This window comes from Gopherus flavomarginatus, chromosome 3 (genome assembly GCF_025201925.1).
Source record: "Gopherus flavomarginatus isolate rGopFla2 chromosome 3, rGopFla2.mat.asm, whole genome shotgun sequence".
Taxonomy (NCBI): Eukaryota; Metazoa; Chordata; order Testudines; family Testudinidae; genus Gopherus; species Gopherus flavomarginatus.
Genome location: NC_066619.1, coordinates 181947793 through 181961606, shown reverse-complemented (window position 1 = coordinate 181961606; position 13814 = coordinate 181947793). Strand labels below are relative to the sequence as shown.

Genomic DNA, 13814 nt, shown 5'->3' with positions numbered 1-13814 from the left:
CCACTGCCCAATATTGAAGCCCTCAGGCTTCGGCCCCAGAGAGTGGGGCTCAGGCTTTGTGAACCGCTGGTCTAAGTTAGTCTTTCCAGACAGTGAAATAGGAGAGGCAATTATGATCCAGTTGATAATCTGTATATTACAAACAATTTGAGAAGCTGCTAATTTCCTGAGGGTGAGAAAAATGTTGGCTGCTGCTTTGATGGAGGCAAATTACTGTATCTTGTTCAAATCAAAATAGGAGGAAGCCACTACTTTGCATGGCTTCCTGTAAGATATATACAATGTTATTCCAAAGGAGAAAGCAGTGTAGGTAGCATGGTAGCAGCTCTGTGAAGTTGTGTTTATTTGGGAAGCATTTCCAGTCATTATTAGGAAGGGGTTGGAGAAATAAACTTGCAAGAAATTCTCATGAGATTATAAAATTAAAAACATGTTCTTTAATTGCAAGGAATCAGATTCTGGCCGCTTTTATCACTCAAGAAATGCAAAGGGTCTGGAAAGCTTGCATAAATAGCCAGCTAGGAATTACCTCCTGCTAGTGTAGAGCCAGCACAATTTGCTGCACCCATTTCATCCCAGTCCCTCTGGTAGTTTGGAACAGCCCTAAGGTTACTATAAGTTGTGCTAGGAGCCAAAGCAAACCAATCACTGGCTAGCCTCAGGATCAGGGGATGGCAGGAAGGTGGTGAAAATCTACCTTGCCCCCAACTCCCAGCCCTGCCAAACTGCTCCAGTATGTCTGTGGATGGAGTCCAGTAACACCATTGCTTCAATGAAATGGATTTACTTCTGTAAAACAACTCTGTTTATGACTTTATAAACAGAAACACACAAATAATGACAAATCTCTAAAGCAGTCTCTTTTCTCTCATAGCATTGATATTCTGTTTCTTTCATTTGTATATGTGTGAGTAAGAAACACATATATAATAAAGGATTTCAACAGTATGTAGCTACTTTCATGTTTTCTGGTACACTAGGCTGAATATTTTGTGCATCTCAAAACAAACTCTTAAGCGTTTTACATGTTTCTAGCTGTCTCTCCTTTACACATTTGAAATTGGGTTAGAAATAAAAACTTCATCATACACATTAAAAAAGTTTTTAGGTTAGTAAAATAAAAGTCCTTCATTTAAGACAAACTCCTTGCAGAATTCAAGGAATGTGGGTCTATGTCCAAGCAACTTGACTGATGCACCAAATATAAAATAGCACACAAAAAATGAAGCCTGAACAGTTCAGATTCTCAAAAACTTAAGGACGTTTCTGAGTTTTTAATTCTTGCCTGATTTTTAAGAGAATTAGTTTAATATGACTTAGTTCTGCTCTAATATTTTCCAGTTGTGTGGATGTGGTGAGACTGTAGCGAGGATGTAGTGAGACAAGTTGTAGCAGCCATACAGTTGCTCTGACTTACAGCACTGGAAGAATCCCTTAGAGTTCCAACACCCATGACTGTCAGAATGCATTGTGTTCCAGCTCTCTCCTCTTGTGCCCCTCACATGTCCCTCCTTGCTCTGGAACACCCTCGATGTGGATAGGGAGATCATGAGTGACATAAAGTGGACTACATTGGCTTTATACAGCTGAGCAGCATTCCCTGCTCTTCATGATTAAAGCAGTTTTACATCTGTAATGCACCAGTGGAGCAATGCAAAGTGGGCATATCTAGGGTTGAGGACATGGCTCAGTGTGAAGAGCAATTATCAGTAATGGAGAATGGTGAAGAGGGGCTGCAGAGTGTTTTAGCAGCAGGTCTTTATGTGCCAAAAATCAGACAATAACACTGTTTAAATGTTGATAAATGACTGCATGCTGTACTGTAGATGGAAGCAGAATTTCATTTTGGCAGTGACATTGACAAGTGTACAGATCACCTCAGTACAAGGATTATAGATGGCAATTTTCTGCAATGGGAAAAGAATCCTGCAGGCACTACACACCGGCCTGGTCTACACTACGCGTTTATACCGATTTTAGCAACGTTAACCCGATTTAATGCTGCACCCGTCCACACAACAAGGCCCTTTATATCGATATAGAGGGCTCTTTAAACTGGTTTCTGTACTCCTCCCCGACGAGAGGAGTAGCGCTGAAATCGGTATTACCATATTGGATTAGGGTTAGTGTGGCCGCAAATAGATGGTATTGGCCTCCGGGCGATATCCCACAGTGCACCATTGTGACCGCTCTGGACAGCAATCTGAACTCGGATGCACTGGCCAGGTAGACAGGAAAAGCCCCGCGAACTTTTGAATTGCATTTCCTGTTTGCCCAGCGTGGAGCTCTGATCAGCACGGGTGGCGATGCAGTCCCAAATCCAAAAAGAGCTCCAGCATAGACCGTACGGGAGATCGCTGTATGGGGAGGCAAATCTGTTCTATCAGAGCTCCATTCCAGAAGACAAAATGCTAAAGCATTTGAAAAAATCTCCAGACAGAGGCCACAGCAGGGACTCAGCATAGTGCTGCGTGACAAGCATAACGGAAAGCCAAAGAATCAAACGGACACTCATGGAGGTAGGGAGGGGGTACTGAGGACTCCAGCTATCCCACAGTCCCCGCAGTCTCCGAAAAGCATTTGCATTATTGGCTGAGCTCCCAATGCCTGTAGGGTCAAACACATTGTCTGGGGTGGTTCAGGCTATAGCTCGTCAATTTACCCCCCTCTACCCTCCGTGAAAGAAAAGGGAAGAAAATCGTTTCTTGACTTTTTTCAATGTCACCCTATGTCTACTGCATGCTGCTGGTAGACACGGTGCTGGGGCAATGAACAGCAGCACCCTCTCCCCTCCCCTCCTTGGTGGCAGACGGTACAATATGACTGCTATCCATCGTCATCATCAGCCCGTGAGTGCTCCTGGCTGGCCTCAGGTGAGGTCGGCCGGGGGCGCCTGGGTAAAAATAGGAATGACTCCCGGTCATTCCCAGTAGATGGCACAGAATAGCTGGTAACCATCTTCATCATAGCAATTGGGGGTTGAGCTCCATTAGCCCCCTCCTTTCATGTCTAAAGAAAAGATTCTGTACTGCCTGGACTATCATAGCAGCGGGATGCTGGGCTCCTCTCCCCCGCACCATTTAATGTCCTGCCTGGACTATCATAGCAGCTGGAGGCTGCCTCCCCCTAATTTTCTCTCACTAAAAAGTCAGTGTTGCTTATTCCTGCATTCTTTATTACTTCATCACACAAATGGGGGGGGGGGGGGACACTGCAATGGTAGCCCAGGAGGGTTGGGGGAGCAGGGAAGCAACGGGTGGGGTTGTTGCAAGGGCATCCCCTAGAATGGCATGCAGCTCATCATTTCTGCGGGATCTGACATGGAGCGGCTGTGCTCTCTAATACACTGGTTTTCTAGCACACCTGCCCCATATTCTAGGCAGGACTGACTATTTTTAGATAAACCATAAAGGAGGGAATGACCCGGGGGGTCATTTCCATTTTTGTCTTTGCACCCCCGGCCAACCTCAGCCAGGAGCACCCATGACAGCAGCAGACGATACAGAACGACTGATAACCGTCATCTCATCACCAATTTACAATGGCATGGCAGACAGTACAGAACAACTGATAACAGTCTGCTATCTTGCAAAGGCAAATGAATGCTGCTGTGTAGCGCTGCAGTACCGCCTCTGTCAGCGGCATCCAGTACACATACGGTGACAGTGACAAAAGGCAAAACGGGCTCCATGGTAGCCATGCTATGGCATCTGCCAGGGCAATCCAGGGAAAAAGGGCGCAAAATGATTGTCTGCCGTTGCTTTCACGGAGGAAGGAATGAGTGACGACATTTACCCAGAATCACCCGCGACACTATTTTTGCACCATCATGCATTGGAATCTCAACCCAGAATTCCAATGCGTGGGGGATAGCTACGGGATAGCTACCCACAGTGCAACGCTCCAGAAACTGACACTAGCCTCAGTACTTGGACGCACACCATCAAATTAATGTGCTTAGTGTGGCTGCATGCACTCGACTTTATATAATCTGTTTTACAAAACCGGTTTATGTAAAATTGGAATAATCCCGTAGTGTAGACATACCCACCGAGAACTAAGTTTGCTGACAGTGTACCCTTTAAACACCTATCGCTGCCTGTGCTACATTTCAGGTGGCAATCACAGTTTTTGAGAAGCAGATTTTCAGAAAGTGAGGTCACTGGATGACTTGCCATTTCTGCAGCTAAAGTGAAAGACTAAAATACGCAGAAGAAAATGTTTATTCCCTTTTATGGGGAAACATGTAGGAATGACTTATTATTTCAAATGAGAATGAATAAACATAGACTCTATTTATGCATAACATAGTACATGAATAGATCAGTCTCTAAACTATATACTTTTCTATTTGTTGTTACTGACAAAGATGAGTTATCACACTCTCTAATTTATATATGTCAGACTAGGCAAAATCATATTCTTATCTTCTAATTGTCTCCTTGCTTTGTGTTATTTGAAAAGCATACCAAGCAAGAATTCAGTATATCTCAAAAGCAGCAAAGAATCCTGTGGCACCTTATAGACTAACAGACGTTTTGGAGCATGAGCGTTCGTGGGTGAATACCCACTTCCTCTGATGCATGTAATGGAAATTTCCAGGGGCAGGTATATATATGCTAGCAAGCAAACTAGAGATAACGAGGTCAGTTCAATCAGGGAGGATGAGGCCCTGTTCTAGCAGTTGAGGTGTGAAAACCAAGAGAGGAGAAACTGGTTCTGTAATTGGCAAGCCATTCACAGTCTTTGTTCAATCCTGAGCTGATGATGTCAAATTTGCAGATGAACTGAAGCTCAGCAGTTTCTCTTTGAAGTCTGGTCCTGAAGTTTTTTTGCTGCAGGATGGCCACCTTAAGGTCTGCTATAGTGTGGCCAGGGAGGTTGAAGTGCTCTCCTACAGGTTTTTGTATATTGCCATTCCTAATGTCTGATTTGTGTCCATTTATTCTTTTCCGTAGAGACTGTCCAGTTTGGCCGATGTACATAGCAGAGGGGCACTGCTGGCATATGATGGCGTATATTACATTGGTGGATGTACAGGTGAATGAACCAGTGATGGTGTGGCTGATCTGGTTAGGTCCTGTGATGGTGTCGCTGGTGTAGATATGTGGGCAGAGTTGGCATCGAGGTTTGTTGCATGGATTGGTTCCTGAGCTAGAGTTATTATGGTGCGGTGTGCAGTTACTGGTGAGAATATGTTTCAGGTTGGCAGGTTGTCTGTGGGCAAGGACTGGCCTGCCACCCAAGGCCTGTGAAAGTGTGGGGTCATTGTCCAGGATGGGTTGTAGATCCTTGATGATGCGTTGGAGGGGTTTTAGCTGGGGGCTGTATGTGATGGCCAGTGGAGTCCTGTTGGTTTCTTTCTTGCGTTTGTCTTGCAGTAGGAGGCTTTGGGTACACGTCTGGCTCTGTTGATCTGTTTCCTTATTTCCTCGTGCGGGTATTGTAGATTTGAGAATGCTTGGTGGAGATTTTGTAGGTGTTGGTCTCTGTCTGAGGGGTTAGAGCAGATGCGGTTGTACCTCAGTGCTTGGCTGTAGACAATGGATCGTGTGATGTGCCCGGGATGGAAGCTGGAGGCATGAAGGTAGGCATAGCGGTCGGTAGGTTTTCGATATAGGGTGGGGTTAATGTGACCATCACTTATTTGCACCGTGGTGTCAAGAAAGTGGACCTCCCATGTAGATTGGTCCAGGCTGAGGTTGATGGTGGGGTGGAAGCTGTTGAAATCGTGGTGGAATTTTTCCAGAGTCTCCTTCCCATGGGTCCAGATGATGAAGATGTCATCAATGTAGCGTAGGTAGAGAAGGGGCGTGAGTGGATAAGAGCTGAGGAAGCATTGTTCCAGGTCGGCCATAAAGATATTGGCATATTGTGGGGCCATGCGGGTGCCCATAGCAGTGCCACTGATCTGGAGATATATATTGTCATCAAATTTGAAATAGTTGTGTGTAAGTATAAAGGCACAGAGCTCAGCAGCCAGTTGTGCTGTGGCATCATCAGGGATAGTGTTCCTGACAGCTTGTATTCCATCTGTGTGTGGGATGTTTGTGTAGAGAGCCTCTACATTCATGGTGGCTAGGATGGTGTTTTCTGGGAGGTCACCAACGCATTGTAGTTTCCTCAGGAAATCAGTGGTGTCACGGAGATAGCTGGGAGTGCTGGTGGCATAGGGTCTGAGTAGAGAGTCCATATATCCAGACAGTCCTTCAGTGAGAGTGCCAATGCCCGAGATGATGGGGCGTCCAGGATTTCTGGGTTTGTGGATCTTGGGTAGTAGATAGAATAACCCTGGTCGGGGCTCTAGGGTTATGTTGATTTCTTCTGGTGTTAGTGTAAGGAGTGTCCTGAGTAGATGCTGTAGTTTCTTAGTGTATTCCTCAGTGGGATCTGAGGGAAGTGGCCTGTAGAATTTGGTATTGGAGAGTTGTCTGGCTGCCTCCTTTTGGTAGTCAGACCTGTTCATGATGACAATGGCACCTCCTTTATCAGCCTCTTTGATGATAATGTCAGGGTGGTTTCTGAGGCTGTGGATGGCATTGCGTTCTGCACGACTTAGGTTGTGAGGCAAGCAATGTTGTTGTTCCATGATTTCTGCCTGTGCACGCCGGCGGAAGCATTTAATGTATAGGTCCAGGCTGTCATTTCGACCCTCAGGAGGAGTCCATGTGGAGTTCTTCTTCTTGTGCTGTTGGTGGGAGGGCACCTGTGTATCAGTGCACTGTTCAGTGTTGTCCTGGAAGTATTCTTTGAGTCGGAGACAGCGAAAGTAGGCTTCCAGATCGCCACAGAACTGTATCATGTTGGTGGGGGTGGCAGGGGAGAAAGAGAGTCCCCAAGATAGGACAGACTTTTCTTCTGGGCTGAGTGTGTAGTTGGATAGATTGACGATATTTTTTTACCTGGACCAATCTACACGGGAGGTCCACTTTCTTGACACCACGGTGCACATAAGTGATGGTCACATTAACCCCACCCTATATCGAAAACCTACCGACCGCTATGCCTACCTTCATGCCTCCAGCTTCCATCCCGGGCACATCACACGATCCATTGTCTACAGCCAAGCACTGAGGTACAACCGCATCTGCTCTAACCCCTCAGACAGAGACCAACACCTACAAAATCTCCACCAAGCATTCTCAAAACTACAATACCCGCACGAGGAAATAAGGAAACAGATCAACAGAGCCAGACGTGTACCCAGAAGCCTCCTACTGCAAGACAAACGCAAGAAAGAAACCAACAGGACTCCACTGGCCCCATACATACAGCCCCCAGCTAAAACCCCTCCAACGCATCATCAAGGATCTACAACCCATCCTGGACAATGACCCCACACTTTCACAGGCCTTGGGTGGCAGGCCAGTCCTTGCCCACAGACAACCTGCCAACCTGAAACATATTCTCACCAGCAACTGCACACCGCATCATAATAACTCTAGCTCAGGAACCAATCCATGCAACAAACCTCGATGCCAACTCTGCCCACATATCTACACCAGCGACACCATCACAGGACCTAACCAGATCAGCCACACCATCACTGGTTCATTCACCTGCACATCCACCAATGTAATATACATCATCATATGCCAGCAGTGCCCCTCTGCTATGTACATCGGCCAAACTGGACAGTCTCTACGGAAAAGGATAAATGGACACAAATCAGACATTAGGAATGGCAATATACAAAAACCTGTAGGAGAGCACTTCAACCTCCCTGGCCACACTATAGCAGACCTTAAGGTGGCCATCCTGCAGCAAAAAAACTTTAGGACCAGACTTCAAAGAGAAACTGCTGAGCTTCAGTTCATCTGCAAATTTGACACCATCAGCTCAGGATTGAACAAAGACTGTGAATGGCTTGCCAATTACAGAACCAGTTTCTCCTCTCTTGGTTTTCACACCTCAACTGCTAGAACAGGGCCTCATCCTCCCTGATTGAACTGACCTCGTTATCTCTAGTTTGCTTGCTAGCATATATATACCTGCCCCTGGAAATTTCCATTACATGCATCTGAGGAAGTGGGTATTCACCCACGAAAGCTCATGCTCCAAAACGTCTGTTAGTCTATAAGGTGCCACAGGATTCTTTGCTGCTTTTACAGATCCAGACTAACACGGCTACCCCTCTGATACAGTACATCTCAAAGCACTCCCAAACCCTACTATGGCTCCAGAAATCAAGCATTAGCACTTTTCTACATGCTGGCTTTTATACTGAATGTGACAGATATTGCAACCCCCAAGTAATACCTTTGGAGACCATAGTATTACATTTATGAATAGTTTATGTATGATTGTGTTCTACTCCATGGAGTATGGTTACCACAGCTCCTCTAGGAGCTAAAACAGTAGAGGGTGATCACCTCAAAGATTGTAAACAATTCCAGAGATGTTTCATCCCCTTGGGTGGTTTGCATAGACTGGTTCAGGAGGAATTTCCCAGAGACTAAGAAACAAAGAAAGGGCTTGTGGTATAAAAAGATAAGCTTGAACTGACTCATGACCTTCTTCCTGGTCCAGCAAACAGACAGGCCCTTCTGTCCAAGGGGAGACCCTCCCAACCATTGTGGAAGAATCAGAAAGACTTTGGCCTACTAGGACTGCAAAAGACTGATAGGTGGGTGACTCCTGGTATGTTAGTGTGTGTTTAAATCTGTTTATTTTTATTGTGTTTTCTCTGTAATACTTTTACCTTACGCATAAATGTGCTTGCTTAGAGAGAACTGCATGGTAACTTGTAACAGCTGGCAATACACACTTCGTACCCCTTGGAGAGAAGGCAACGCACAGGCACTGGCCATTAGGCAGGCTGGTTTGCTGGTGAGTATAAGGCAGGGAGCTGTGCAGTCTTTAAACCCCTGGTCAGAAGGGAGTGGGACATGGTCTATTCCAGGAGTACCTGACTGGGGTACTCCTGGAGTAGACCATGAAGGGGGAATATAGGTGCAATTGCCCTGAAACTGTGAAACTGAACACACAAATGTCCCGCTTTGCCAGAAGTAGCTTTTGAACTTGAATAGGGTTTACTTATTCATAGATCATTACTCAGAATCCTTTCCAAGCTCACAGCTATTAGTGCTGTCATCTGAGCTCTGGGAACAAACTGAAAAGCCTTGGTGTGAGCTGAGAGGCAGAGTTCTTTCCTGTATGCTTTGCAAGCCAGAGTATTGGAAGGCTTTTTCCACTTTTAGCCTTTACATCTTTGTTGTGTTTGGCTTTTATAACCACTTGTCATCTTAAAAATGAAAATAGCATGTTCAGGATAGTACAAATAGTATATTCATGAAAATATACAGTGACAATCTCCTTCTCTATCCCCTAGCAGTTCCATTTATACTTGTTGTGGAAAAGGGTATTCTAATTTCTGTTTGTACCCAGCCACTAATGTCTTACCACTGTGAATGCAAGAAGATAATCTCCCATACTAGCTACATTGTCTCTTATCTATGGGCTAAATCATGGTATTGTGACAAGCCGGAACCAGAATCTGCCTCCTGGATTTCCCCTTTCTTTGTGTGTGGGAAAATGCTCTCCTACCTGGTGCGGGTACTCTGATCATTCCAGTTTATACCCCATTGCTCCTGTGTGTCTGTGCAAGCTGGGCCATGCTTCAGCTCTACATTTCCATAGTGCCCAGAACAATGGGGACTCAATCTCAACTGGGACCTTTGTGGGGAGCTACTACAATACAAATGTTATTCCTATCAGTGCTACTTCTACTAATAATAATCTGAGATGTGGGATAGCATGTGTTGCAACTGAGATACACAACACACTGAGAGGCCTTTTGATTTAGAGGCAGATTGTAAGGAATATTTCATATTAGAGAGTGAAACATCCATAGGAAACCTGTGACAGTCTCCATATGTGTTTGTGTGTTGTCTATCATTATTTACAATGGCATTATATTTCCTTTGTAGTACTAACTTGATAGTCCACCCAAATAAAGCAAACCAGCTAATACAAACACACCACAATCATGTTATATATGTGCTGAAATATCACCCTGGATTTGGCTCATGCAGAAAAAAAAAAAAGGTCACTGTGAAGACCTGAGACTGTAGTAGCCTTCAGAGCGAAATTTCCCCTAGATTTTAAAAACAGCAAAATTTGTGAAAAAGAATTTTAAAAAATCATTATTTGTACAGTGGGAAGAAAATTGAAGGAAAAATATAGAGAAGATAAAAGAATATCAGTATTTTCATGTATTTTTCAGTTTGTTTTGTGAAATAATCCAAAATATTTAAACAACTTAAATATAAGTGAATGCTCATATTTCTTATCAGATGACAGACTGGAAACATATGTGCAGACATCGAGGGAACACAGGAATTTCCACACGGTTCCAGACCCAATGTCAAACTAGTCCAGTGTCCTGTCTCTGGCAGTAGTCATTGCCAGATGCTTCTCAAGCAAGTGTAAGAACCTCACAGCAGACAGATGTGAGACAACCTGTCCCCACATTAGGTCTCCTCCTGGTCTAATAGTTAGAGATTGGCTTAAACTTTGAAGCATTAGATTCTTTCCAAAATGTGTTAGCGTTTACTATGACAACTTTGGATATACTTGTTACCTGTATAACTGTCTAATCCCCTTTTGAATCACATTAAGTTTTGGGCTCAATTATTTCCTTCGGCAATGAATTCCACAGAATTTCACACAGTGAGTTGTGTGAAAAAGTATTTCCTTTTGTCAGTTTTTAATTTGCTACCTTTTAATTGTTCTTGTGTTATGAGCAGCACAGAAGTTCCTGACCTATGTTTTTCATACTGTTCATTATTTTATTCTTTTTCTGATTCCCCTCTTATTTGATTCCTTCCAATCCTCTGGACCAGTGGCTGTTTTTAATAAGATTACATATTTTTGTTAGCAACACTCAGCAACTTCATACTTTAGCACCTTCAGAACTCTTGGGAATATGACACATGGACCTGGTAACTTATTGCTTTTAAATTAGTTATTTGTTTCAGCGCCTCTTCCATCAGCACCTGAATCTCTGAGAGTACTTCATCTTTATTACACTGGTCTACAATTTTTGAGAAGTCGTCTGCTTCAGAGATAAAATGTGATATTTATTATGTATTTTGATGTGCTGAATTCAAATATGACAATTAAAACAACTGATTGGCTACTGTTTCTAAGATATTTAAGTTTTTACATTTTATGTCTATGTATATTGTGTAGATAGTAGAGTTTTAATCATAAATTGTAAACCTAGGTCTTTTCATGTGTTTATGGTTGCTTTACATGATAATATTTCACCTGTCCTGTTTATGTAACACTTTAAAAATCAGCAAAAGGGTTATATAAATAAAATTGATTATGAAACAAAAGGCAAAAAACGATTATGTACATAGTTTAGTCCTATTCAGTGTCTACTCGGCGCTTCTTGGCTTGTCTCTTGTATTCATTAAATGGAGCATCTCTTGGCACTGTCCAGCAATAGTCTGCAAGCATTGATGGGCTCCATTAGCCCTGATAGCCTGCCAGGAGATTCCACTGCTGTAGTCTGGAGCCCAACAGCTCTGCCTTACTCTTGGGTAGTTCCAAATCCCTGACAAGGTCATTCAGTTCACCTTGTGTTATGAGGTGTGGTTCAGAGGTGGAGGATGGGAGAAAATGTGGGTCCTGTGACATTGATGGTTCAGGACCAGAAGTTTCATCCTCTTCCTCTTCCTCGTCTGACTCAAGTGAGAATGATTATGGTGCATCAGGAACCGGCAGTCCTTCTCCGTGGGGTACTGGGCGTATAGCTGATGGAATGTTTGGATAATGCACAGTCCACTTTTTCTTCTTTGACACACCTTTCCCAACTGGAGGCACCATGCAGAAGTAACAATTGTTGGTATGATCTGTTGGCTCTCTCCAAATCATTGGCACTGCAAAAGGCATAGATTTTCTTTTCCTGTTCAACCACTGGCGAAGATTTGTTGCACAAGTGTTGCAGCATATGTGTGGGGCCCACCTCTTGTCCTGATCTCCAATTTTGCAGCCAAAATAAAGGTGATAGGCTTTCTTAACCATAGTGGTTATACTGCACTTTTGTGATGCAAAAGTCACTTCACCACAAACATAGCAGAAGTTATCTGCACTGTTCACACAAGTACGAGGCATCTCTGCTCACTTTGGCTAAACAAAAATGTGTCCCTTTGCAAAATCAAACACTGACAAATAAGAGAGCACGACACTGTATGATTTCTAGAGCTGATATAGGGCAATTTATTCAGCAAAGTGATGTAAGCTTCACTATGATTGCATCATCTATGACTTCTAGGAATAACGTGATGCAATTCATATCATGTATGATGCAATACCAGCTTCAGATTGCATCAATCATTGTTTTGCCTAAAAAGCAAGTACTGTCCAAACCTAGTCATGGATTTATTCATAGATCCAGTCAAAGATGTATTTTAGTCATTTCTGGTTTAAATTGAGATCCCTTCCCTTTATAACTCACTTACTCCTCCGCCATTCCAAGTCAAGGGTCGTATATACTGACCCAATAGCATATCTTGAAAACTAGAGCCAATCAACAATTTTAAGCATCATTTTCTTTCTCAGTGACCCAGAATTAGTAAAGTTGGACTACATTTATTTCAGAAGCATTTTGGCTGTAGAGCAGTGTTATCGGAAGAGAGCAAGTGTTGAGTAAGTTTCTCCTTGTATCCCTGGTAGTGAAGACTGGTGCAAAGTTATCTTTTAGCTTTTCATTAATGTCTTTATTTTCCTTAATTGCGTCCTTTAACCCATGATAATACAGCAGACCTGCTGTTTCTGTCCCAGGCCTCCCACTTCTGATGTACTTAAAGAATCACTTATTGTTCATTTTACACCATTAATTTGCTCAGTCCATTCTGGCCCTTCTAATTTCCCTCCTACTTATTGCCTGCTGTAATTTCTGTTCCTATTTATTGGCTTCACTAGGGTCAGATTTCCAAATTTTGAAGGAGTTCTGTTTAGGTCGAATAGCCTCTTGAATCTTCCCTTTTTCTGCAGCCGTAGACATGCCTTCTGAGACTACTATAAAACAAATTAGGGAAGTTCTTGTTGTTTCCCTTTCTATGTGCCCAGCTTTATCATAATTACAGTTTAAATTCATGAATCCTTCACAAAGCCCAAGCATTTGGATTTTCTGCATACATTACCTGAGAATGATAGAAAATCTGTTCCCTCAGGCTGCATAGTTGCAAAGCCATTTTATGAGCAGGGCCAGTCACCACTACCTCAGCCCACACTCCCAAAGTTTGCATCAACCTGTTTGGAACTGCAGTGGAGTGCCCCTAAAGAGCACACAAGAACTACAGAGGCATTCATGGGTATCTGCGCTATTTGCAATCTTCCAGCCTTCATCACAAGTTTATGTGTGGCTGAAAATACTGTATTGGCCTTCTGCAATGAGATGATAAACACCCGATATGAATATCTCTCTATGCTACTTGATTACAAAGTAGGCTACTCATTTTAAATTCCTGTTTTTCCCTTTCCACAGAAACTTGCTGTTATATGTGAGATGTTGCCATCAGAAATTCAAACTGAGGACAGACAACTACACATATTAATAATTGCACTTAATCTCCAGTCTCCTGTGGTACAATATTTGAAGCTTCTCATTCCTGAGTCTTTGTCACAAATTTAAAGCCCCTAAATCTCACATTTACTTATCTCTGTTCAAAGGTCTAACCTTCAATATTAGGAGGGCTCTCTAGATAGATAGATAATCTGGGATTCGAGGGCTGTGTGATTCTTGTGCTTGGGTCATACTAGGGGTTAAGCAAATAGCCCACAATGTTCAAACCTGTGCACCT

The 13814-nt window shown here is 43.4% G+C and overlaps 1 protein-coding gene across 1 annotated transcript in view; it reads left to right on the top strand.

The window, feature by feature from the left end:
* The window catches only part of PDE5A (phosphodiesterase 5A), a 171667-nt gene that overhangs the window by 59546 nt on the left and 98307 nt on the right, over positions 1–13814 (top strand). The window lies entirely within an intron of this gene.